This window comes from Panthera tigris, chromosome D4 (genome assembly GCF_018350195.1).
Source record: "Panthera tigris isolate Pti1 chromosome D4, P.tigris_Pti1_mat1.1, whole genome shotgun sequence".
NCBI lineage: Eukaryota > Metazoa > Chordata > Mammalia > Carnivora > Felidae > Panthera > Panthera tigris.
Window position 1 is genome coordinate 62,995,436 of NC_056672.1, and position 5,676 is coordinate 63,001,111.

Below are 5,676 nucleotides of genomic sequence, written 5' to 3' on the forward strand. Positions count from 1 at the left end.
TTTATTTTATTCACCTATCATGAATGAAACTACCTAAAGTCTAAGCACTTCTTAAAAACAGCAGTGAGGACTCAAGCCAACTCAGTCTCCAAACGAGAACTGCAGAATATTCTTTCCCCTCAGATAAGTCATCACTACTTGTTCAAGCAGAGGTATGTAAATCTGTTCCTGCCCTCAGGGCTACCCGAAGTCTTGCAAACAGGAAGCATGTTTCTTTTGGGAGAGGAATAGAAGCCAACATAATATTCCATCACGTGGGCACACAGATTTATTCACATTAAGGAAATGATGTCTCTCAGTGCACGAAAGCCCTTCATTAGAAAGCTATTACTTTGGGTCTCAAATGTTTTTCAGTCTCCCAGTAACCTATTTTAAGCAAAACCATTCTGAATGATGTAACGCTTGTGGTATGAGAAAATGTGCACGTTGGTTGAAGACCAATTCCGAGGAAGAGGACCCGAGGAAAGGCAAGTGGAATGATCCTGGGGAAGAAAAAGGAAAGCCAAAGAAAAGTGAAAGCCAGCTCCCAGGGTTCTCACCTCATTGTTTTATTACCTTTCTTAGTGCTTCTAATTCTGGGTCAGTTTGCCTTTGTAGGCTGAGGGTTAGCAAACTACAACTCACTGCCTGTTTTTGTGCAGTCCACAAACCAAGAATGGTTTTTTATAATACTGAATGGTTAAAAAATAAACAGAAGGACGTTTTGAGACATGTGAAAATTATATGAAATCCAAATTTCAGTGTTACTGGCACGTGGTCATTCATTTACATGGGTCTATGGCTGCTATCATGAGTTGAATAGTTGTGGCAGAGACCTTACGATGCAAAAGCCTGAAATACTTAGTCTGGTTTGCAGACACCTACTCTGAAACGTCTATTCAGTGGTCACAAGGTAAGGCAGTAAAGCCAATGAATGCTCATGTGATTTCTTCTTATGTCAGCAGAGTTGGTACTAGATATTAAGTTCCCATGGAATCTTGTATCCATCTATCTGAACGCCCATCTGTCCCCCTGAGCATCCAGTCAGCCTCCATTTTACAAGCAGTATTTACTGAAGTACTGTTCTGACAGTGCCAACACCATGGATGAGAATGAGATAAGAATGAGGTGTATGTGACGCTCTCATGGAGTCTGTCATTAGGAATGCCCAGGGGGTGCCTGGGTGGCTCAGTCGATTAAGTATCCAGACTTTTGGTCTCGGCTCAGGTCTCGTTCTCAGGATCGTGAGTTCAAGCCCCAACTTAGGCTCCTCGCTCAGAGTGCAGGCTGACAGTTGCACCTGTCACAGACAGGAGATTGGGAAGCTATTCCCATTTCCTGGACCAGTCGCAGACCTCCTACTTCCAGACTTCTTTTACATGAGAGGTTAACACATTTTTGTTGTTGTTATTTTGGTTTTAAAAAATTATATGTGATTAAACTTCATCCAATATGAAGAGAAACACACAATTGTTTGAAGTTGTTTCATACTCAATTTGTTAAAATCATATAGAAAGACTCTAATTTGCATGTTGAATGGTAGTTTAAAGGGTGTTTATTTTTATTTTGTGTGATTATCATTAGGCATAGATAATAATAACTACATACAAGAGTAATAGGGAGCCATTTTTTCAGATTAAAACCCAAAGCGGAACAGCCATGAAGGTATTTTATGAAAGGTAATAAATCAAGAGATTCTAGGGAGAGGCAGGAAGAGTGGTAATCTAGGAAAGACTGGGTTTCTCTTTTCTCTTTAATTTTCTCTTTCATTTTCTTCTTGTTTTTATAAAATTTGGACTTGGGGGTCACAGGGAGAGATTAATCATAGTTCTCATTACGTGTCTATATAAGGACTTCTATCTATTAGCAACGATAATAAGAAATGCCCTTGAAATCACCACCCAACATGGAAACCAGAACCCTGACAACAGCTTCCATCTCTCACAATAGAAGATCCTTCTAAGAGATCCTTTTAAGGTTCACAGCTATGATTCTTACTCATCCATCCCTTTGGGTGTGTTAAAGAAAAAATTATTCAATGGCACTTATTGAAGATGGTAAGGCGTCAAGGGGAGCCATGATGATAGGTACAGGGACCCCCTGACATGGAGTCTTACAGAAGGGAATTAAGCTCAACTCTGAACATAGCATGGACAAATGGGAATTTATAGCCAAGAAACAGGATAGGGAATGGTGGATAGCAAATCACTAAGAGGAAGCATCATGTGCAAAGAGTGACTCTGGCTAAAGGTACTTGACAGGATCCATGCTAAAAATAGGCCACGATGATCAGATATCGAGGGTGGGGTTTCTTGCCAAACTAATTTAGCAAGATTCTTGCTAACACTGGATTTTACAAGGAAGTGTACAGAAGGGCTTAGGAGAAGATTGAGGAGGCTGACTTAAGTTTGGTCAAGCAAAGAATCTTTGGAAAAAAAAAAAAAGCAAAGAATCTTTGTGAGCTGTGGGGTGCCTGGGTAGCTCAGTCGGTTGGGCTTCTGACTGGCTCAGGTCATGATCTCACAGTTCCTGCGTTTGAGCCCTACATCGGGCTCTCTGCTGTCAGCCCAGAGCCTGCTTTGGATCCTCTGCCCTCCTCTCTCTCTGCCCCTCCCCTCCTCTCGTGCTCTCTCTCTCTCTCTCTCTCTCAAAAAAAAAAAAAAAAAGCATTTAAAAAAAGAATCTTTGTGAGTTGTGAGGAAAAACCTTATTGAAACTGTTACCAAAACACCATAAACATTTCATTAAAGACTCACTGCAGACCATGTCCCAAGAAGTGCCTATAACTTACCTGAACGCTTTTGGCGTCCTTCTTCATCTGCAGCGAGAAGGATCTCCAGTTGCTCACCACCCTTGACACTGGAAATTCTGTCATGGTAACCTCTAGCCATCACCTAATCTTGGATTCTTCCCATTTCACAAAAGAGAAAAAGCCCAAAAAGCAGAGACCATCCAGGGTTAAGTCCCAAAGTAGACATTCTAATCTATGTTTATTACAGGTAAACTTTGATTATCCAGAACTAACATTTGGAATCTGAATAGTGAGACCCCTTACTCTGCTCACCTGATTTTGACAGCGGAGCATAGATAAAAGTCAGCATCTCTCACCTGGTAATAGTCTCCTATTCAATCTTAGGCTTTGTAATCTTTGGACTCTAAACAAACCTCCAGAGGGCTAACCCAGTGAATTTTCTAAAAACATTAACCAGATCAGGTTTCTCTCCAGTTTAACACACTCCACCAGACTGAAAGTTCAAGCTCGTTTTCATGACAGTTAAAGCCATTTATGACCTAGCCTCGGACAATAGCTCCTGCCCTGGGGAGGATTACCTGTCTGGAAAATGAGTTCCCTGTGGACCTAGAGCAGTCTTGTCATACACCAGTTACTTATAATGGGTGTTTTTGGAATGAATGAATGAGGAAATGAAGGAACCGATTCTAAGTAGGTTTGGATACTACCTGTGTGTATTATCCTTTGAGGTAGCCTTGATCAGGTGGGGACTATAGTTGATCCTTGGTATCTACAAGCAATAGTTGATTAAAGAACTACAGTATGGTATTTTTGCCATGAGTCTGATTTTAAACTGTGCTTATTTTTACTGTCTGATGTCCAGTTTATTTTAGACCCAGAGTTCGTGAGTGATAATTTATTCAAATTTCTAGAGGGATGTCAGGGCGCCTGAGTGGCTCAGTTGGTTGGGTGTCCAGCCCTTGATTTCAGATCAGGTCATGATCTTGGATTCGTGAGTTCGAGCCCCACATCAGACTCTGTGCTGACTGTGTGAAGCCTGCATGGAATTCTCTCTCTCTCCCTCTTTCAGCCCCTACCCTGCTCACTTGTGTGTGTGTGCTCTCTCTTTCTCAAAATAAACTAAAAAAAAAAAAAAAAATTCTAGAGGGATGTCAAACTAAGTTTTTATGTGATTGGCATACATTTTTTAAAATTTCCGATTTAAATATAATATACATGACACCACTTTTTTGAAACCTGAGATTTCATTTTCTTCTATTGTTGCTATAAGAATTTAGTTATGATAATGAGAGTTTGTGTTTTTTTAATGTTGGGGGGGGGGCTTTTCTGCCTATTAAGGAATACCTGCAGTTACATGGATTGAAAATAAGGTGAATATATTAATGTGGAAATTCTTAAAACCTATCTTTTTTTAACTCTGTAAATTTAATTTATAAATCTGTTCTGTTTATACATCTGATAGTTTTATATGTAAATAAGCAATTTTTCTTTTTAATTAGTTGATTTTAAATTACATTTGTACATTTAAATATGTTTGATTTTCTTACATGTTTTAGTTACCTGACAGTAAACACAACACTTTCATAAGCAAAAAGCTTACAAAGTATTTAAACAACTTTTGAACATCTAATACCTTCCTGTATAGAATGCCTCTAAAGTCTTGTAACATTGAATGAAGTTTCTCCATTGAATCAAATTCTTCTATGTCTTTCAACTTACAATGATGACTGACTGCCAGATTCTCTTAAACATTGTAGACACACACAGATTCTCCTGAGTTAAATGAAAGTATTAATACTATGTGTTTAATTTAATTCATTTTCTCTGTAGTTAATTATAAATCTTCCCAGGACTAAAAAGCCACTCATCTAACTGAGGAGGGTTGTTTTAGCTTCTCAGGGAAGCGGAAGATACTGGGTCAAAAATTCGGGACTAGGAATCAGATGCACATCAGGGTTTGAGGACTCGGAGGTGCTTCCATGAGGATCCACGTCACTTACGTATATGCTAAGCAGTCTGTTACAGTCATGATGCCACTCTGTGTACTGGGGATTTGCTGGTCCACGCCTCTTAGAAACAATTTTCGTTGCCTAATTTGCATTACTAACTTCCATCACCTGATTGTATTAAGACTCTGCGGCAGTGCTGACAATTTATATTCCTCTCATATTTTTGTCAAACTCTTGGCTTGGTAGCAACCCCACCATGGTTCTAAAAATAGCTTGTACCTAATTGATATGTTTTCTGTTATAAAGTTGACTTACTTTATTTTGTTTTTTAAATGTTTATTTTTGAGAGGGAGCGTGAGCCGGGGAGGGGCAGAGAGAGAGGGAGACACAGAATCCGAAGCAGGCTCCAGGCTCTGAGCTGTCAGCACAGAGCCTGATTCGAGCTCAAACTCACGAACCATGAGATCATGACCTGAGTCAAAGTCTGACACTTAATCAACTGAGCCACCCACGCACCCCAAAGTTTACTTATTTTACAAATAATTTATGCTCATTGTGAAAAATTTACAAGTACAGTCAAGTAAAAAGAAAATCAAAATTTACTGAAAGTAAAAAGTCTAAGCAAAATTAAACAGTTATGAATATCTTTATGTGTTCCCATCTCTTTCTCTCTCTCTCAATCTGTGGGGAGTGTGTGTGTGTGTGTGTGTGTGTGTGTGTGTGTAACAGGACGTTTTTGACTGTTTGAGGCCAGCAGTGACCTCACTGCAATTTCCCACCATCGTGTATTTGCATCATTGCAATGCTGAGGCTTTTATTTTGGAACTAGAGGAGAACATTTGGGTCGGAGGCAGGGTGAACAAAGACAAGGGAAAACAAAAGGGAACAGGATGACATGTGTCTCATCCTACCCACTAACCTGGGAAGAGACACTCTGATCAGAGTCAGAAATAGAACAGACTGTAGTGAAGTCAGGTCTCCATCATTTTCCCCATC

General features: G+C 39.7%; 1 long non-coding RNA gene across 1 annotated transcript; it reads right to left on the reverse strand.

The window, feature by feature from the left end:
- LOC122233222 lies at positions 1 to 3,205 on the reverse strand. Its single transcript, XR_006210744.1, has 3 exons — positions 3,044 to 3,205; positions 2,771 to 2,886; positions 1 to 482 (listed from the first exon to the last, which is right to left on the reverse strand). It is a non-coding gene; the product is annotated as an uncharacterized LOC122233222 (long non-coding RNA).
- Between the last annotated feature and the right edge of the window lie 2,471 nt (positions 3,206 to 5,676).